This window comes from Acipenser ruthenus, chromosome 29, assembly GCF_902713425.1.
Source record: "Acipenser ruthenus chromosome 29, fAciRut3.2 maternal haplotype, whole genome shotgun sequence".
In the NCBI taxonomy this organism is placed as follows: Eukaryota; Metazoa; Chordata; class Actinopteri; order Acipenseriformes; family Acipenseridae; genus Acipenser; species Acipenser ruthenus.
This window is the reverse complement of record NC_081217.1, coordinates 12387626-12408201: the sequence shown is the minus strand read 5'-3', so window position 1 is coordinate 12408201 and position 20576 is coordinate 12387626. Positions and strand designations below refer to the sequence as shown.

The window sequence follows — 20576 nt, the reverse complement described above, 5'->3', positions numbered from 1 at the left end:
AACCGAAGTCAAATGCCTTTGTTGAAACTCCATCGATTTATACAAGGCAAGCACACGTGGGAAATGTAAATACAATATCCTTTCTGTCAACGTTCATAATAATGAATACATCTTTATTTCAAAATACGTAACAATTTAAGTGATCTTTTCAAACCACCCATACACAAAAAACAAAGTAGATCTTTATTTCAACTGAAAAACTGACTTGCTTCATGGCTGCTGCCACAGCACTCAAGCACGTTGTGGCTAGCGTGAGCGGACTTAACAGATAACAAGATCTACAAAATATCACATGCCAATAAAACATAACACAATTATGTTCGATTTTATAACAAAACCCCACCCCAGATGGGACTCGAACCCACTATATCTGGCTTAGGAGGCCAGTGGCCTTAGCCATTAGGCCACTAGGGCTGACATGGGAAGCGCACATTTGGTAGTTCTAAAGAAAGTGGGAACAATAGTATCGTGGTTTCATAAATATCCAAGCCATCTTTGGTGTTCAAACAAAGCAGTTACATTGGGAAAGGGCCGTACTTATCAGTAAGTGTTTGAAATGCATGTGGGAAGATTTAAGATTGTGAAGAAGTTTTAATATGCTTCGTATTTGCGCATTGGTAACCTTACATAATTACGTTTTGATTAATGCCACTTCCTTACCTGACAGTAGTCAGGGTGACGATACAAGACCAGAGCCAATAAACCTGTTATTTTCCTGTCCTTTCATTACCATATTCTAGTGTGCTTGTTCAGAATATGCGTGAATCCTGAAAACGTCTTGCTAATATGTGAACAAAGCCAGCATTCACTTTATTGATCACCATGTGGAATAGCCGCTATTGGAACACACATGATTGTGTTAAAGATGTTAAAAGACTTTCAATGTACACGTTTTAGAGCTGAACGTTTGTTGAGACAGTTCAAGCGCTGTAGCAGTTTACCTATTTCATGGATGTTTGCTTTTTCGTCTTACTCTGGAAAAAATAATAATAGCAATAGAAAAATGTAGGCAAAACAATTTTTGAGAACCGCATTTGGGTGAAAAATGAACAGTTTCAAAACACATTTGTAAAGGCATTGGATTCTATTATGGTGTTTCCGAGCTGTTGAATGTTTCTTATTATATACAGGTTTACTGGCTTGACAGAAAGGCGATTGACAAAAAGAATGCCTCGTCCCTGCGTGGGCTTGAAACAGCAACGTTTTGGTTAAGCCGAACGCGCTCACCGATTACCTTGTTTTATTAGATAACACCCTCGGAGCCCAACAGAACACTGTATGCGTATAATTAAAATATTTACGGTTCAAATGGGAATCGTATTCATCAGATTTTAAGCACACATTTGATAGACGTCACAGTGCAAAGGAGGAAGGCAGGCAATGCAAATGAGGCAACTGGCTCGTACTTTTTAAATCATATCAAAAAATTGAACCCAATTAAGCTTTTAACCGCCTGCAGTCTGGAATGAGTTTGAAATGTTATTGTAACAACTCACTGGGCTACAGCAATTGCATTATATGAAAGTGCTCCTGTTTATTTGTCACCGGCACAGCTACCGGTGCCACTCAGAGTTGGAGGGAGACGGTCGGCCACTTGCCCATAAAACAATACTTTCAGGGATCATTTCTATAGTGATTTGCTAGCGAAATGCGTTTTGAAAGTGTTTGGGCTCGCTACCCACGAGGAAGAGTGAGAGTGTTCGTTTTTGAGCGTGAAGAAGACAGCGAGTGTTGTTTTTGACCAACTGCTCGCTGTTATTGATGACCGCTCCAGTGTTCCTTTAGGGGCTGGAGGAAGCGGACACGTTCTGAGTGGGTATCTTACCAAAACGTAAGAAAGATGAACTACAGTTGCAAAGCACTGCTGCTTTTTCGATGATTGATTAAAACTATCAAACTGACTGAAAACACGGATCGCATTAATTGCGATTGGTTTCATACCAATACGCTTACATAACAGATATTGGTTATAGACAATGTCATATACACAGAAATGAACACGGACAGTGTTTATTAAGGGCTGACTCATTGACATGTTCGAGAGATCTAGGTGTACTGGACAAATCTACTGGATTTTTTTCCATGTCGTAATTGTGCCGCCTGTGATAATGCGTTTGCGTTTTACAAGCCATACAACGAAAAAAGAGTAGAGTGTCTTACAAGTGATGACCTGTGCTTCAACGCATGTCATTTATTTGTTTTTTTGTCCTTGCCATTTGCAATATGTTGGTAAAACTACTAGACAGTGACGATTGCGCATTGATGAGCAAGCATAAAAGTTCAATTAGGAGAAAAGATATCCATTCACCACTAGCTAGACATTTCGTAGATGCCAAACATTCCATTTCAGATCTGAAATACCGCAGCATACAAAAAATATTTCAAGCTCGAGGACGTGATAATCTCGATCAAAAACTATTACAATGTGAATCCAAATGGATCTTCTATCTCCATATGGTACAACCCGAGGGATTAAATGAAGCGCTAGGATTATCCTGTTTTATGTGATATAATGCGCAACCATACTTGTCTTTCATAAGATCTGAAAATAAATTATAGCACTTTGAGATTATGTCTGTTATTAGCAGATTGTTTAGAAATGTACTCAAATATGTTACAACTGTTCTGTCTACGAAATATATCTGTAACATTTATGTAATGCCTTTGTGGTTTTTTGATGAAGTTCATTTGCTAACAGACTGTTCTGATTTTGATTCAAACCGTGAAGCGATCGCTCTGTTTGCAGTATATTTTCTTTCAGTAAGAGGAGTGTCCTTGTGATTCCATACAGAATGCGACAAAACCTGTCGCCCTCCTTAATATAAACAGAAAAAGAACAAGTACACGCACACGCCAGGTGATTTACTGCAGCGTCAGACATGGGAGGTTCAGCAGTGTGCTGCAGCGTTGTGCAAAGTCGTCGGTGTAAGTCAAGATGGCCGAGCGGTCTAAGGCGCTGTGGTCAGGTCGCAGTCTCCATGGAGGCGTGGGCTCGAACCCCACTTCTGACAACTGTTCTTGTTAATTTATTTCTAAAACGTCCACCGAAATCTTGGTAATTTTACATGTTTTTCTTTTTAGTATTCAAATCACAGCTTTTTAAATGAGAGAAAGTCACCGCAAGCCCGCACCTCGCCACTTTCTTCACACTGCTAAACTGCCTCATAAAGATGAGACCTCTAATTATGCCTTTCCAATACTTTGAATGTGTTATTTTTGAGTTTAACATAACATCTTGGTAATCATAATGTCCGCAGGCCTTGTTTTTCTCGGGTTTTATTAACGCGCTCCATGTGTGTGGCCGGTTAGCTCAGTTGGTCAGAGCGTGGTGCTAATAACGCCAAGGTCGCGGGTTCGATCCCCGTACGGGCCATGACTTTTCTTCTTTAAAGAAACCACAGCATTTGGAATGGTGCCAAAATGAACATTCTTTAACAAAATGAACCGGTGCGATATGAAGTAGAACCAGTAATATTTCAGATTCCTCATCTTTAAACATGTATTAGGAATGAACACATACAATTAAAAAGAAAGCTTACGTAGTCGGCAGGATTCGAACCTGCGCGGGGAAACCCCAATGGATTTCTAGTCCATCGCCTTAACCACTCGGCCACGACTACATGTTCTTACATTGGACTGTGGAATGATCCATATTATTGTCAAAAGAAGTAAAAGACACCCGCGGTAATGCTGCAGATGGCAGTATAGGCTAACATGAACCGAAGTCAAATGCCTTTGTTGAAACTCCATCGATTTATACAAGGCAAGCACACGTGGGAAATGTAAATACAATATCCTTTCTGTCAACGTTCATAATAATGAATACATCTTTATTTCAAAATACGTAACAATTTAAGTGATCTTTTCAAACCACCCATACACAAAAAACAAAGTAGATCTTTATTTCAACTGAAAAACTGACTTGCTTCATGGCTGCTGCCACAGCACTCAAGCACGTTGTGGCTCGCGTGAGCGGACTTAACAGATAACAAGATCTACAAAATATCACATGCCAATAAAACATGACACAATTATGTTCGATTTTATAACAAAACCCCACCCCAGATGGGACTCGAACCCACTATCCCTGGCTTAGGAGGCCAGTGGCCTTAGCCATTAGGCCACTAGGGCTGACATGGGAAGCGCACATTTGGTAGTTCTAAAGAAAGTGGGAACAATAGTATCGTGGTTTCATAAATATCCAAGCCATCTTTGGTGTTCAAACAAAGCAGTTACATTGGGAAAGGGCCGTACTTATCAGTAAGTGTTTGAAATGCATGTGGGAAGATTTAAGATTGTGAAGAAGTTTTAATATGCTTCGTATTTGCGCATTGGTAACCTTACATAATTACGTTTTGATTAATGCCACTTCCTTACCTGACAGTAGTCAGGGTGACGATACAAGACCAGAGCCAATAAACCTGTTATTTTCCTGTCCTTTCATTACCATATTCTAGTGTGCTTGTTCAGAATATGAGTGAATCCTGAAAACGTCTTGCTAATATGTGAACAAAGCCAGCATTCACTTTATTGATCACCATGTGGAATAGCCGCTATTGGAACACACATGATTGTGTTAAATATGTTAATAGACTTTCAATGTACACGTTTTAGAGCTGAACGTTTGTTGAGACAGTTCAAGCGCTGTAGCAGTGTTTACCTATTTCATGGATGTTTGCTTTTTCGTCTTACTCTGGAAAAAATAATAATAGCAATAGAAAAATGTAGGCAAAACAATTTTTGAGAACCGCATTTGGGTGAAAAATGAACAGTTTCAAAACACATTTGTAAAGGCATTGGATTCTATTATGGTGTTTCCGAGCTGTTGAATGTTTCTTATTATATACAGGTTTACTGGCTTGACAGAAAGGCGATTGACAAAAAGAATGCCTCGTCCCTGCGTGGGCTTGAAACAGCAACGTTTTGGTTAAGCCGAACGCGCTCACCGATTACGTTGTTTTATTAGATAACACCCTCGGAGCCCAACAGAACACTGTATGCGTATAATTAAAATATTTACGGTTCAAATGGGAATCGTATTCATCAGATTTTAAGCACACATTTGATAGACGTCACAGTGCAAAGGAGGAAGGCAGGCAATGCAAATGAGGCAACTGGCACGTACTTTTTAAATCATACCAAAAAATTGAACCCAATTAAGCTTTTAACCGCCTGCAGTCTGGAATGAGTTTGAAATGTTATTGTAACAACTCACTGGGCTACAGCAATTGCATTATATGAAAGTGCTCCTGTTTATTTGTCACCGGCACAGCTACCGGTGCCACTCAGAGTTGGAGGGAGACGGTCGGCCACTTCCCCATAAAACAATACTTTCAGGGATCATTTCTATAGTGATTTGCTAGCGAAATGCGTTTTGAAAGTGTTTGGGCTCGCTACCCACGAGGAAGAGTGAGAGTGTTCGTTTTTGAGCGTGAAGAAGACAGCGAGTGTTGTTTTTGACCAACTGCTCGCTGTTATTGATGACCGCTCCAGTGTTCCTTTGGGGGCTGGAGGAAGCGGACACGTTCTGAGTGGGTATCTTACCAAAACGTAAGAAAGATGAACTACAGTTGCAAAGCACTGCTGCTTTTTCGATGATTGATTAAAACTATCAAACTGACTGAAAACACGGATAGCATTAATTGCGATTGGTTTCATACCAATACGCTTACATAACAGATATTGGTTATAGACAATGTCATATACACAGAAATGAACACGGACAGTGTTTATTAAGGGCTGACTCATTGACATGTTCGAGAGATCTAGGTGTACTGGACAAATCTACTGGATTTTTTCCATGTGTTAATTGTGCCGCCTGTGATAATGCGTTTGCGTTTTATAAGCCATACAACGAAAAAAGAGTACAGTGTCTTACAAGTGATGACCTGTGCTTCAACGCATGTCATTTATTTGTTTTTTTGTCCTTGCCATTTGCAATATGTTGGTAAAACTACTAGACAGTGACGATTGCGCATTGATGAGCAAGCATAAAAGTTCAATTAGGTGAAAAGATATCCATTCACCACTAGCTAGACATTTCGTAGATGCCAAACATTCCATTTCAGATCTGAAATACCGCAGCATACAAAAAATATTTCAAGCTCGAGGACGTGATAATCTCGATCAAAAACTATTACAATGTGAATCCAAATGGATCTTCTATCTCCATATGGTACAACCCGAGGGATTAAATGAAGCGCTAGGATTATCCTGTTTTCTGTGATATAATGCGCAACCATACTTGTCTTTCATAAGATCTGAAAATAAATTATAGCGCTTTGAGATTATGTCTGTTATTAGCAGATTGTTTAGAAATGTACTCAAATATGTTACAACTGTTCTGTCTACGAAATATATCTGTAACATTTATGTAATGCCTTTGTGGTTTTTTGATGAAGTTCATTTGCTAACAGACTGTTCTGATTTTGATTCAAACCGTGAAGCGATCGCTCTGTTTGCAGTATATTTTCTTTCAGTAAGAGGAGTGTCCTTGTGATTCCATACAGAATGCGACAAAACCTGTCGCCCTCCTTAATATAAACAGAAAAAGAACAAGTACACGCACACGCCAGGTGATTTACTGCAGCGTCAGACATGGGAGGTTCAGCAGTGTGCTGCAGCGTTGTGCAAAGTCGTCGGTGTAAGTCAGGATGGCCGAGCGGTCAAAGGCGCTGTGGTCAGGTCGCAGTCTCCATGGAGGCGTGGGCTCGAACCCCACTTCTGACAACTGTTCTTGTTAATTTATTTCTAAAACGTCCACCGAATGCATGGCAATTTTACATGTTTTTCTTTTTAGTATTCAAATCACAGCTTTTTAAATGAGAGAAAGTCACCGCAAGCCCGCACCTCGCCACTTTCTTCACACTGCTAAACTGCCTCATAAAGATGAGACCTCTAATGATGCCTTTCCAATACTTTGAATGTGTTATTGTTGAGTTTAACATAACATCTTGGTAATCATAATGTCCGCAGGCCTTGTTTTTCTCGGGTTTTATTAACGCGCTCCATGTGTGTGGCCGGTTAGCTCAGTTGGTTAGAGCGTGGTGCTAATAACGCCAAGGTCGCGGGTTCGATCCCCGTACGGGCCATGACTTTTCTTCTTTAAAGAAACCACAGCATTTGGAATGGTGCCAAAATGAACATTCTTTAACAAAATGAACCGGTGCGATATGAAGTAGAACCAGTAATATTTCAGATTCCTCATCTTTAAACATGTATTAGGAATGAACACATACAATTAAAAAGAAAGCTTACGTAGTCGGCAGGATTCGAACCTGCGCGGGGAAACCCCAATGGATTTCTAGTCCATCGCCTTAACCACTCGGCCACGACTACATGTTCTTACATGGGACTGTGAAATGATCCATATTATTGTCAAAAGAAGTAAAAGACACCCGCGGTAATGCTGCAGATGGCAGTATAGGCTAACATGAACCGAAGTCAAATGCCTTTGTTGAAACTCCATCGATTTATACAAGGCAAGCACACGTGGGAAATGTAAATACAATATTCTTTCTGTCAACGTTCATAATAATGAATACATCTTTATTTCAAAATACGTAACAATTTAAGTGATCTTTTCAAACCACCCATACACAAAAAACAAAGTAGATCTTTATTTCAACTGAAAAACTGACTTGCTTCATGGCTGCTGCCACAGCACTCAAGCACGTTGTGGCTAGCGTGAGCGGACTTAACAGATAACAAGATCTACAAAATATCACATGCCAATAAAACATAACACAATTATGTTCGATTTTATAACAAAACCCCACCCCAGATGGGACTCGAACCCACTATATCTGGCTTAGGAGGCCAGTGGCCTTAGCCATTAGGCCACTAGGGCTGACATGGGAAGCGCACATTTGGTAGTTCTAAAGAAAGTGGGAACAATAGTATCGTGGTTTCATAAATATCCAAGCCATCTTTGGTGTTCAAACAAAGCAGTTACATTGGGAAAGGGCCGTACTTATCAGTAAGTGTTTGAAATGCATGTGGGAAGATTTAAGATTGTGAAGAAGTTTTAATATGCTTCGTATTTGCGCATTGGTAACCTTACATAATTACGTTTTGATTAATGCCACTTCCTTACCTGACAGTAGTCAGGGTGACGATACAAGACCAAAGCCAATAAACCTGTTATTTTCCTGTCCTTTCATTACCATATTCTAGTGTGCTTGTTCAGAATATGCGTGAATCCTGAAAACGTCTTGCTAATATGTGAACAAAGCCAGCATTCACTTTATTGATCACCATGTGGAATAGCCGCTATTGGAACACACATGATTGTGTTAAAGATGTTAATAGACTTTCAATGTACACGTTTTAGAGCTGAACGTTTGTTGAGACAGTTCAAGCGCTGTAGCAGTGTTTACCTATTTCATGGATGTTTGCTTTTTCGTCTTACTCTGGAAAAAATAATAATAGCAATAGAAAAATGTAGGCAAAACAATTTTTGAGAACCGCATTTGGGTGAAAAATGAACAGTTTCAAAACACATTTGTAAAGGCATTGGATTCTATTATGGTGTTTCCGAGCTGTTGAATGTTTCTTATTATATACAGGTTTACTGGCTTGACAGAAAGGCGATTGACAAAAAGAATGCCTCGTCCCTGCGTGGGCTTGAAACAGCAACGTTTTGGTTAAGCCGAACGCGCTCACCGATTACCTTGTTTTATTAGATAACACCCTCGGAGCCCAACAGAACACTGTATGCGTATAATTAAAATATTTACGGTTCAAATGGGAATCGTATTCATCAGATTTTAAGCACACATTTGATAGACGTCACAGTGCAAAGGAGGAAGGCAGGCAATGCAAATGAGGCAACTGGCTCGTACTTTTTAAATCATATCAAAAAATTGAACCCAATTAAGCTTTTAACCGCCTGCAGTCTGGAATGAGTTTGAAATGTTATTGTAACAACTCACTGGGCTACAGCAATTGCATTATATGAAAGTGCTCCTGTTTATTTGTCACCGGCACAGCTACCGGTGCCACTCAGAGTTGGAGGGAGACGGTCGGCCACTTGCCCATAAAACAATACTTTCAGGGATCATTTCTATAGTGATTTGCTAGCGAAATGCGTTTTGAAAGTGTTTGGGCTCGCTACCCACGAGGAAGAGTGAGAGTGTTCGTTTTTGAGCGTGAAGAAGACAGCGAGTGTTGTTGATGACCGCTCCAGTGTTCCTTAGGGGGCTGGAGGAAGCGGACACGTTCTGAGTGGGTATCTTACCAAAACGTAAGAAAGATGAACTACAGTTGCAAAGCACTGCTGCTTTTTCGATGATTGATTAAAACTATCAAACTGACTGAAAACACGGATCGCATTAATTGCGATTGGTTTCATACCAATACGCTTACATAACAGATATTGGTTATAGACAATGTCATATACACAGAAATGAACACGGACAGTGTTTATTAAGGGCTGACTCATTGACATGTTCGAGAGATCTAGGTGTACTGGACAAATCTACTGGATTTTTTTCCATGTCGTAATTGTGCCGCCTGTGATAATGCGTTTGCGTTTTACAAGCCATACAACGAAAAAAAGAGTACAGTGTCTTACAAGTGATGACCTGTGCTTCAACGCATGTCATTTATTTGTTTTTTTTGTCCTTGCCATTTGCAATATGTTGGTAAAACTACTAGACAGTGACGATTGCGCATTGATGAGCAAGCATAAAAGTTCAATTAGGTGAAAAGATATCCATTCACCACTAGCTAGACATTTCGTAGATGCCAAACATTCAATTTCAGATCTGAAATACCGCAGCATACAAAAAATATTTCAAGCTCGAGGACGTGATAATCTCGATCAAAAACTATTACAATGTGAATCCAAATGGATCTTCTATCTCCATATGGTACAACCCGAGGGATTAAATGAAGCGCTAGGATTATCCTGTTTTCTGTGATATAATGCGCAACCATACTTGTCTTTCATAAGATCTGAAAATAAATTATAGCGCTTTGAGATTATGTCTGTTATTAGCAGATTGTTTAGAAATGTACTCAAATATGTTACAACTGTTCTGTCTACGAAATATATCTGTAACATTTATGTAATGCCTTTGTGGTTTTTTGATGAAGTTCATTTGCTAACAGACTGTTCTGATTTTGATTCAAACCGTGAAGCGATCGCTCTGTTTGCAGTATATTTTCTTTCAGTAAGAGGAGTGTCCTTGTGATTCCATACAGAATGCGACAAAACCTGTCGCCCTCCTTAATATAAACAGAAAAAGAACAAGTACACGCACACGCCAGGTGATTTACTGCAGCGTCAGACATGGGAGGTTCAGCAGTGTGCTGCAGCGTTGTGCAAAGTCGTCGGTGTAAGTCAGGATGGCCGAGCGGTCTAAGGCGCTGTGGTCAGGTCGCAGTCTCCATGGAGGCGTGGGCTCGAACCCCACTTCTGACAACTGTTCTTGTTAATTTATTTCTAAAACGTCCACCGAATGCTTGGTAATTTTACATGTTTTTCTTTTTAGTATTCAAATCACAGCTTTTTAAATGAGAGAAAGTCACCGCAAGCCCGCACCTCGCCACTTTCTTCACACTGCTAAACTGCCTCATAAAGATGAGACCTCTAATTATGCCTTTCCAATACTTTGAATGTGTTATTGTTGAGTTTAACATCTTGGTAATCATAATGTCCGCAGGCCTTGTTTTTCTCGGGTTTTATTAACGCACTCCATGTGTGTGGCCGGTTAGTTCAGTTGGTTAGAGCGTGGTGCTAATAACGCCAAGGTCGCGGGTTCGATCCCCGTACGGGCCATGACTTTTCTTCTTTAAAGAAACCACAGCATTTGGAATGGTGCCAAAATGAACATTCTTCAACAAAATGAACCGGTGCGATATGAAGTAGAACCAGTAATATTTCAGATTCCTCATCTTTAAACATGTATTAGGAATGAACACATACAATTAAAAAGAAAGCTTACGTAGTCGGCAGGATTCGAACCTGCGCGGGGAAACCCCAATGGATTTCTAGTCCATCGCCTTAACCACTCGGCCACGACTACATGTTCTTACATTGGACTGTGAAATGATCCATATTATTGTCAAAAGAAGTAAAAGACACCCGCGGTAATGCTGCAGATGGCAGTATAGGCTAACATGAACCGAAGTCAAATGCCTTTGTTGAAACTCCATCGATTTATACAAGGCAAGCACACGTGGGAAATGTAAATACAATATCCTTTCTGTCAACGTTCATAATAATGAATACATCTTTATTTCAAAATACGTAACAATTTAAGTGATCTTTTCAAACCACCCATACACAAAAAACAAAGTAGATCTTGATTTCAACTGAAAAACTGACTTGCTTCATGGCTGCTGCCACAGCACTCAAGCACGTTGTGGCTAGCGTGAGCGGACTTAACAGATAACAAGATCTACAAAATATCACATGCCAATAAAACATAACACAATTATGTTCGATTTTATAACAAAACCCCACCCCAGATGGGACTCGAACCCACTATCCCTGGCTTAGGAGGCCAGTGGCCTTAGCCATTAGGCCACTAGGGCTGACATGGGAAGCGCACATTTGGTAGTTCTAAAGAAAGTGGGAACAATAGTATCGTGGTTTCATAAATATCCAAGCCATCTTTGGTGTTCAAACAAAGCAGTTACATTGGGAAAGGGCCGTACTTATCAGTAAGTGTTTGAAATGCATGTGGGAAGATTTAAGATTGTGAAGAAGTTTTAATATGCTTCGTATTTGCGCATTGGTAACCTTACATAATTACGTTTTGATTAATGCCACTTCCTTACCTGACAGTAGTCAGGGTGACGATACAAGACCAAAGCCAATAAACCTGTTATTTTCCTGTCCTTTCATTACCATATTCTAGTGTGCTTGTTCAGAATATGCGTGAATCCTGAAAACGTCTTGCTAATATGTGAACAAAGCCAGCATTCACTTTATTGATCACCATGTGGAATAGCCGCTATTGGAACACACATGATTGTGTTAAAGATGTTAATAGACTTTCAATGTACACGTTTTAGAGCTGAACGTTTGTTGAGACAGTTCAAGCGCTGTAGCAGTGTTTACCTATTTCATGGATGTTTGCTTTTTCGTCTTACTCTGGAAAAAATAATAATAGCAATAGAAAAATGTAGGCAAAACAATTTTTGAGAACCGCATTTGGGTGAAAAATGAACAGTTTCAAAACACATTTGTAAAGGCATTGGATTCTATTATGGTGTTTCCGAGCTGTTGAATGTTTCTTATTATATACAGGTTTACTGGCTTGACAGAAAGGCGATTGACAAAAAGAATGCCTCGTCCCTGCGTGGGCTTGAAACAGCAACGTTTTGGTTAAGCCGAACGCGCTCACCGATTACCTTGTTTTATTAGATAACACCCTCGGAGCCCAACAGAACACTGTATGCGTATAATTAAAATATTTACGGTTCAAATGGGAATCGTATTCATCAGATTTTAAGCACACATTTGATAGACGTCACAGTGCAAAGGAGGAAGGCAGGCAATGCAAATGAGGCAACTGGCTCGTACTTTTTAAATCATATCAAAAAATTGAACCCAATTAAGCTTTTAACCGCCTGCAGTCTGGAATGAGTTTGAAATGTTATTGTAACAACTCACTGGGCTACAGCAATTGCATTATATGAAAGTGCTCCTGTTTATTTGTCACCGGCACAGCTACCGGTGCCACTCAGAGTTGGAGGGAGACGGTCGGCCACTTGCCCATAAAACAATACTTTCAGGGATCATTTCTATAGTGATTTGCTAGCGAAATGCGTTTTGAAAGTGTTTGGGCTCGCTACCCACGAGGAAGAGTGAGAGTGTTCGTTTTTGAGCGTGAAGAAGACAGCGAGTGTTGTTGATGACCACTCCAGTGTTCCTTAGGGGGCTGGAGGAAGCGGACACGTTCTGAGTGGGTATCTTACCAAAACGTAAGAAAGATGAACTACAGTTGCAAAGCACTGCTGCTTTTTCGATGATTGATTAAAACTATCTAACTGACTGAAAACACGGATCGCATTAATTGCGATTGGTTTCATACCAATACGCTTACATAACAGATATTGGTTATAGACAATGTCATATACACAGAAATGAACACGGACAGTGTTTATTAAGGGCTGACTCATTGACATGTTCGAGAGATCTAGGTGTACTGGACAAATCTACTGGATTTTTTTTCCATGTCGTAATTGTGCCGCCTGTGATAATGCGTTTGCGTTTTACAAGCCATACAACGAAAAAAGAGTACAGTGTCTTACAAGTGATGACCTGTGCTTCAACGCATGTCATTTATTTGTTTTTTTTGTCCTTGCCATTTGCAATATGTTGGTAAAACTACTAGACAGTGACGATTGCGCATTGATGAGCAAGCATAAAAGTTCAATTAGGTGAAAAGATATCCATTCACCACTAGCTAGACATTTCGTAGATGCCAAACATTCCATTTCAGATCTGAAATACCGCAGCATACAAAAAATATTTCAAGCTCGAGGACGTGATAATCTCGATCAAAAACTATTACAATGTGAATCCAAATGGATCTTCTATCTCCATATGGTACAACCCGAGGGATTAAATGAAGCGCTAGGATTATCCTGTTTTCTGTGATATAATGCGCAACCATACTTGTCTTTCATAAGATCTGAAAATAAATTATAGCGCTTTGAGATTATGTCTGTTATTAGCAGATTGTTTAGAAATGTACTCAAATATGTTACAACTGTTCTGTCTACGAAATATATCTGTAACATTTATGTAATGCCTTTGTGGTTTTTTGATGAAGTTCATTTGCTAACAGACTGTTCTGATTTTGATTCAAACCGTGAAGCGATCGCTCTGTTTGCAGTATATTTTCTTTCAGTAAGAGGAGTGTCCTTGTGATTCCATACAGAATGCGACAAAACCTGTCGCCCTCCTTAATATAAACAGAAAAAGAACAAGTACACGCACACGCCAGGTGATTTACTGCAGCGTCAGACATGGGAGGTTCAGCAGTGTGCTGCAGCGTTGTGCAAAGTCGTCGGTGTAAGTCAGGATGGCCGAGCGGTCTAAGGCGCTGTGGTCAGGTCGCAGTCTCCATGGAGGCGTGGGCTCGAACCCCACTTCTGACAACTGTTCTTGTTAATTTATTTCTAAAACGTCCACCGAATGCTTGGTAATTTTACATGTTTTTCTTTTTAGTATTCAAATCACAGCTTTTTAAATGAGAGAAAGTCACCGCAAGCCCGCACCTCGCCACTTTCTTCACACTGCTAAACTGCCTCATAAAGATGAGACCTCTAATTATGCCTTTCCAATACTTTGAATGTGTTATTGTTGAGTTTAACATCTTGGTAATCATAATGTCCGCAGGCCTTGTTTTTCTCGGGTTTTATTAACGCACTCCATGTGTGTGGCCGGTTAGTTCAGTTGGTTAGAGCGTGGTGCTAATAACGCCAAGGTCGCGGGTTCGATCCCCGTACGGGCCATGACTTTTCTTCTTTAAAGAAACCACAGCATTTGGAATGGTGCCAAAATGAACATTCTTCAACAAAATGAACCGGTGCGATATGAAGTAGAACCAGTAATATTTCAGATTCCTCATCTTTAAACATGTATTAGGAATGAACACATACAATTAAAAAGAAAGCTTACGTAGTCGGCAGGATTCGAACCTGCGCGGGGAAACCCCAATGGATTTCTAGTCCATCGCCTTAACCACTCGGCCACGACTACATGTTCTTACATTGGACTGTGAAATGATCCATATTATTGTCAAAAGAAGTAAAAGACACCCGCGGTAATGCTGCAGATGGCAGTATAGGCTAACATGAACCGAAGTCAAATGCCTTTGTTGAAACTCCATCGATTTATACAAGGCAAGCACACGTGGGAAATGTAAATACAATATCCTTTCTGTCAACGTTCATAATAATGAATACATCTTTATTTCAAAATACGTAACAATTTAAGTGATCTTTTCAAACCACCCATACACAAAAAACAAAGTAGATCTTGATTTCAACTGAAAAACTGACTTGCTTCATGGCTGCTGCCACAGCACTCAAGCACGTTGTGGCTAGCGTGAGCGGACTTAACAGATAACAAGATCTACAAAATATCACATGCCAATAAAACATAACACAATTATGTTCGATTTTATAACAAAACCCCACCCCAGATGGGACTCGAACCCACTATCCCTGGCTTAGGAGGCCAGTGGCCTTAGCCATTAGGCCACTAGGGCTGACATGGGAAGCGCACATTTGGTAGTTCTAAAGAAAGTGGGAACAATAGTATCGTGGTTTCATAAATATCCAAGCCATCTTTGGTGTTCAAACAAAGCAGTTACATTGGGAAAGGGCCGTACTTATCAGTAAGTGTTTGAAATGCATGTGGGAAGATTTAAGATTGTGAAGAAGTTTTAATATGCTTCGTATTTGCGCATTGGTAACCTTACATAATTACGTTTTGATTAATGCCACTTCCTTACCTGACAGTAGTCAGGGTGACGATACAAGACCAAAGCCAATAAACCTGTTATTTTCCTGTCCTTTCATTACCATATTCTAGTGTGCTTGTTCAGAATATGCGTGAATCCTGAAAACGTCTTGCTAATATGTGAACAAAGCCAGCATTCACTTTATTGATCACCATGTGGAATAGCCGCTATTGGAACACACATGATTGTGTTAAAGATGTTAATAGACTTTCAATGTACACGTTTTAGAGCTGAACGTTTGTTGAGACAGTTCAAGCGCTGTAGCAGTGTTTACCTATTTCATGGATGTTTGCTTTTTCGTCTTACTCTGGAAAAAATAATAATAGCAATAGAAAAATGTAGGCAAAACAATTTTTGAGAACCGCATTTGGGTGAAAAATGAACAGTTTCAAAACACATTTGTAAAGGCATTGGATTCTATTATGGTGTTTCCGAGCTGTTGAATGTTTCTTATTATATACAGGTTTACTGGCTTGACAGAAAGGCGATTGACAAAAAGAATGCCTCGTCCCTGCGTGGGCTTGAAACAGCAACGTTTTGGTTAAGCCGAACGCGCTCACCGATTACCTTGTTTTATTAGATAACACCCTCGGAGCCCAACAGAACACTGTATGCGTATAATTAAAATATTTACGGTTCAAATGGGAATCGTATTCATCAGATTTTAAGCACACATTTGATAGACGTCACAGTGCAAAGGAGGAAGGCAGGCAATGCAAATGAGGCAACTGGCTCGTACTTTTTAAATCATATCAAAAAATTGAACCCAATTAAGCTTTTAACCGCCTGCAGTCTGGAATGAGTTTGAAATGTTATTGTAACAACTCACTGGGCTACAGCAATTGCATTATATGAAAGTGCTCCTGTTTATTTGTCACCGGCACAGCTACCGGTGCCACTCAGAGTTGGAGGGAGACGGTCGGCCACTTGCCCATAAAACAATACTTTCAGGGATCATTTCTATAGTGATTTGCTAGCGAAATGCGTTTTGAAAGTGTTTGGGCTCGCTACCCACGAGGAAGAGTGAGAGTGTTCGTTTTTGAGCGTGAAGAAGACAGCGAGTGTTGTTGATGACCACTCCAGTGTTCCTTAGGGGGCTGGAGGAAGCGGACACGTTCTGAGTGGGTATCTTACCAAAACGTAAGAAAGATGAACTACAGTTGCAAAGCACTGCTGCTTTTTCGATGATTGATTAAAACTATCTAACTGACTGAAAACACGGATCGCATTAATTGCGATTGGTTTCATACCAATACGCTTACATAACAGATATTGGTTATAGACAATGTCATATACACAGAAATGAACACGGACAGTGTTTATTAAGGGCTGACTCATTGACATGTTCGAGAGATCTAGGTGTACTGGACAAATCTACTGGATTTTTTTTCCATGTCGTAATTGTGCCGCCTGTGATAATGCGTTTGCGTTTTACAAGCCATACAACGAAAAAAGAGTACAGTGTCTTACAAGTGATGACCTGTGCTTCAACGCATGTCATTTATTTGTTTTTTTTGTCCTTGCCATTTGCAATATGTTGGTAAAACTACTAGACAGTGACGATTGCGCATTGATGAGCAAGCATAAAAGTTCAATTAGGTGAAAAGATATCCATTCACCACTAGCTAGACATTTCGTAGATGCCAAACATTCCATTTCAGATCTGAAATACCGCAGCATACAAAAAATATTTCAAGCTCGAGGACGTGATAATCTCGATCAAAAACTATTACAATGTGAATCCAAATGGATCTTCTATCTCCATATGGTACAACCCGAGGGATTAAATGAAGCGCTAGGATTATCCTGTTTTCTGTGATATAATGCGCAACCATACTTGTCTTTCATAAGATCTGAAAATAAATTATAGCGCTTTGAGATTATGTCTGTTATTAGCAGATTGTTTAGAAATGTACTCAAATATGTTACAACTGTTCTGTCTACGAAATATATCTGTAACATTTATGTAATGCCTTTGTGGTTTTTTGATGAAGTTCATTTGCTAACAGACTGTTCTGATTTTGATTCAAACCGTGAAGCGATCGCTCTGTTTGCAGTATATTTTCTTTCAGTAAGAGGAGTGTCCTTGTGATTCCATACAGAATGCGACAAAACCTGTCGCCCTCCTTAATATAAACAGAAAAAGAACAAGTACACGCACACGCAAGGTGATTTACTGCAGCGTCAGACATGGGAGGTTCAGCAGTGTGCTGCAGCGTTGTGCAAAGTCGTCGGTGTAAGTCAGGATGGCCGAGCGGTCTAAGGCGCTGTGGTCAGGTCGCAGTCTCCATGGAGGCGTGGGCTCGAACCCCACTTCTGACAACTGTTCTTGTTAATTTATTTCTAAAACGTCCACCGAATGCTTGGTAATTTTACATGTTTTTCTTTTTAGTATTCAAATCACAGCTTTTTAAATGAGAGAAAGTCACCGCAAGCCCGCACCTCGCCACTTTCTTCACACTGCTAAACTGCCTCATAAAGATGAGACCTCTAATTATGCCTTTCCAATACTTTGAATGTGTTATTGTTGAGTTTAACATAACATCTTGGTAATCATAATGTCCGCAGGCCTTGTTTTTCTCGGGTTTTATTAACGTGCTCCATGTGTGTGGCCGGTTAGCTCAGTTGGTTAGAGCGTGGTGTTAATAACGCCAAGGTCGCGGGTTCGATCCCCGTACGGGCCATGACTTTTCTTCTTTAAAGAAACCACAGCATTTGGAATGGTGCCAAAATGAACATTCTTTAACAAAATGAACCGGTGCGATATGAAGTAGAACCAGTAATATTTCAGATTCCTCATCTTTAAACATGTATTAGGAATGAACACATACAATTAAAAAGAAAGCTTACGTAGTCGGCAGGATTCGAACCTGCGCGGGGAAACCCCAATGGATTTCTAGTCCATCGCCTTAACCACTCGGCCACGACTACATGTTCTTACATTGGACTGTGAAATGATCCATATTATTGTCAAAAGAAGTAAAAGACACCCGCGGTAATGCTGCAGATGGCAGTATAGGCTAACATGAACCGAAGTCAAATGCCTTTGTTGAAACTCCATCGATTTATACAAGGCAAGCACACGTGGGAAATGTAAATACAATATCCTTTCTGTCAACGTTCATAATAATGAATACATCTTTATTTCAAAATACGTAACAATTTAAGTGATCTTTTCAAACCACCCATACACAAAAAACAAAGTAGATCTTGATTTCAACTGAAAAACTGACTTGCTTCATGGCTGCTGCCACAGCACTCAAGCACGTTGTGGCTAGCGTGAGCGGACTTAGCAGATAACAAGATCTACAAAATATCACATGCCAATAAAACATAACACAATTATGTTCGATTTTATAACAAAACCCCACCCCAGATGGGACTCGAACCCACTATCCCTGGCTTAGGAGGCCAGTGGCCTTAGCCATTAGGCCACTAGGGCTGACATGGGAAGCGCACATTTGGTAGTTTTAAAGAAAGTGGGAACAATAGTATCGTGGTTTCATAAATATCCAAGCCATCTTTGGTGTTCAAACAAAGCAGTTACATTGGGAAAGGGCCGTACTTATCAGTAAGTGTTTGAAATGCATGTGGGAAGATTTAAGATTGTGAAGAAGTTTTAATATGCTTCGTATTTGCGCATTGGTAACCTTACATAATTACGTTTTGATTAATGCCACTTCCTTACCTGACAGTAGTCAGGGTGACGATACAAGACCAAAGCCAATAAACCTGTTATTTTCCTGTCCTTTCATTACCATATTCTAGTGTGCTTGTTCAGAATATGCGTGAATCCTGAAAACGTCTTGCTAATATGTGAACAAAGCCAGCATTCACTTTATTGATCACCATGTGGAATAGCCGCTATTGGAACACACATGATTGTGTTAAAGATGTTAATAGACTTTCAATGTACACGTTTTAGAGCTGAACGTTTGTTGAGACAGTTCAAGCGCTGTAGCAGTGTTTACCTATTTCATGGATGTTTGCTTTTTCGTCTTACTCTGGAAAAAATAATAATAGCAATAGAAAAATGTAGGCAAAACAATTTTTGAGAACCGCATTTGGGTGAAAAATGAACAGTTTCAAAACACATTTGTAAAGGCATTGGATTCTATTATGGTGTTTCCGAGCTGTTGAATGTTTCTTATTATATACAGGTTTACTGGCTTGACAGAAAGGCGATTGACAAAAAGAATGCCTCGTCCCTGCGTGGGCTTGAAACAGCAACGTTTTGGTTAAGCCGAACGCGCTCACCGATTACCTTGTTTTATTAGATAACACCCTCGGAGCCCAACAGAACACTGTATGTGTATAATTAAAATATTTACGGTTCAAATGGGAATCGTATTCATCAGATTTTAAGCACACATTTGATAGACGTCACAGTGCAAAGGAGGAAGGCAGGCAATGCAAATGAGGCAACTGGCTCGTACTTTTTAAATCATACCAAAAAATTGAACCCAATTAAGCTTTTAACCGCCTGCAGTCTGGAATGAGTTTGAAATGTTATTGTAACAACTCACTGGGCTACAGCAATTGCATTATATGAAAGTGCTCCTGTTTATTTGTCACCGGCACAGCTACCGGTGCCACTCAGAGTTGGAGGGAGACGGTCGGCCACTTGCCCATAAAACAATACTTTCAGGGATCATTTCTATAGTGATTTGCTAGCGAAATGCGTTTTGAAAGTGTTTGGGCTCGCTACCCACGAGGAAGAGTGAGAGTGTTCGTTTTTGAGCGTGAAGAAGACAGCGAGTGTTGTTTTTGACCAACTGCTCGCTGTTATTGATGACCGCTCCAGTGTTCCTTTGGGGGCTGGAGGAAGCGGACACGTTCTGCGTGGGTATCTTACCAAAACGCAAGAAAGATGAACTACAGTTGCAAAGCACTGCTGCATTTTCGATGATTGATTAAAACTATCAAACTGACTGAAAACACGGATCGCATTAATTGCGATTGGTTTCATACCAATACGCTTACATAACAGATATTGGTTATAGACAATGTCATATACACAGAAATGAACACGGACAGTGTTTATTAAGGGCTGACTCATTGACATGTTCGAGAGATCTAGGTGTACTG

The 20576-nt window shown here is 40.1% G+C and overlaps 15 non-coding genes and 3 pseudogenes across 15 annotated transcripts; 13 read left to right on the top strand and 5 right to left on the bottom strand.

Annotated features, from left to right (window-relative positions):
- The first annotated feature begins 1602 nt into the window (after positions 1-1602).
- LOC131702235 (small nucleolar RNA U3) lies at positions 1603-1817 on the top strand. The gene has a single exon (XR_009309389.1). It is a non-coding gene; the product is annotated as a small nucleolar RNA U3 (small nucleolar RNA).
- A 1482-nt stretch (positions 1818-3299) lies between these two features.
- trnai-aau (transfer RNA isoleucine (anticodon AAU)) lies at positions 3300-3373 on the top strand. Its single transcript has one exon. It is a non-coding gene; the product is annotated as a tRNA-Ile (tRNA).
- A 165-nt stretch (positions 3374-3538) lies between these two features.
- On the bottom strand, positions 3539-3620 carry trnas-aga (transfer RNA serine (anticodon AGA)). The gene has a single exon. It is a non-coding gene; the product is annotated as a tRNA-Ser (tRNA).
- A 1701-nt stretch (positions 3621-5321) lies between these two features.
- LOC131702298 (small nucleolar RNA U3) lies at positions 5322-5536 on the top strand. The gene has a single exon (XR_009309445.1). It is a non-coding gene; the product is annotated as a small nucleolar RNA U3 (small nucleolar RNA).
- A 1481-nt stretch (positions 5537-7017) lies between these two features.
- Positions 7018-7091, top strand: trnai-aau (transfer RNA isoleucine (anticodon AAU)). The gene has a single exon. It is a non-coding gene; the product is annotated as a tRNA-Ile (tRNA).
- Positions 7092-7256: 165 nt separating this feature from the next.
- Positions 7257-7338, bottom strand: trnas-aga (transfer RNA serine (anticodon AGA)). Its single transcript has one exon. It is a non-coding gene; the product is annotated as a tRNA-Ser (tRNA).
- Positions 7339-9039: 1701 nt separating this feature from the next.
- LOC131702270 (small nucleolar RNA U3) lies at positions 9040-9230 on the top strand (annotated as a pseudogene).
- A 1479-nt stretch (positions 9231-10709) lies between these two features.
- trnai-aau (transfer RNA isoleucine (anticodon AAU)) lies at positions 10710-10783 on the top strand. Its single transcript has one exon. It is a non-coding gene; the product is annotated as a tRNA-Ile (tRNA).
- A 165-nt stretch (positions 10784-10948) lies between these two features.
- On the bottom strand, positions 10949-11030 carry trnas-aga (transfer RNA serine (anticodon AGA)). Its single transcript has one exon. It is a non-coding gene; the product is annotated as a tRNA-Ser (tRNA).
- Positions 11031-12731: 1701 nt separating this feature from the next.
- Positions 12732-12922, top strand: LOC131702275 (small nucleolar RNA U3; annotated as a pseudogene).
- A 1114-nt stretch (positions 12923-14036) lies between these two features.
- trnal-cag (transfer RNA leucine (anticodon CAG)) lies at positions 14037-14118 on the top strand. The gene has a single exon. It is a non-coding gene; the product is annotated as a tRNA-Leu (tRNA).
- A 283-nt stretch (positions 14119-14401) lies between these two features.
- trnai-aau (transfer RNA isoleucine (anticodon AAU)) lies at positions 14402-14475 on the top strand. The gene has a single exon. It is a non-coding gene; the product is annotated as a tRNA-Ile (tRNA).
- A 165-nt stretch (positions 14476-14640) lies between these two features.
- trnas-aga (transfer RNA serine (anticodon AGA)) lies at positions 14641-14722 on the bottom strand. Its single transcript has one exon. It is a non-coding gene; the product is annotated as a tRNA-Ser (tRNA).
- A 1701-nt stretch (positions 14723-16423) lies between these two features.
- On the top strand, positions 16424-16614 carry LOC131702274 (small nucleolar RNA U3; annotated as a pseudogene).
- A 1114-nt stretch (positions 16615-17728) lies between these two features.
- trnal-cag (transfer RNA leucine (anticodon CAG)) lies at positions 17729-17810 on the top strand. Its single transcript has one exon. It is a non-coding gene; the product is annotated as a tRNA-Leu (tRNA).
- A 288-nt stretch (positions 17811-18098) lies between these two features.
- trnai-aau (transfer RNA isoleucine (anticodon AAU)) lies at positions 18099-18172 on the top strand. The gene has a single exon. It is a non-coding gene; the product is annotated as a tRNA-Ile (tRNA).
- A 165-nt stretch (positions 18173-18337) lies between these two features.
- Positions 18338-18419, bottom strand: trnas-aga (transfer RNA serine (anticodon AGA)). Its single transcript has one exon. It is a non-coding gene; the product is annotated as a tRNA-Ser (tRNA).
- Positions 18420-20120: 1701 nt separating this feature from the next.
- LOC131702255 (small nucleolar RNA U3) lies at positions 20121-20335 on the top strand. The gene has a single exon (XR_009309409.1). It is a non-coding gene; the product is annotated as a small nucleolar RNA U3 (small nucleolar RNA).
- The last annotated feature ends 241 nt before the right edge of the window (positions 20336-20576 follow it).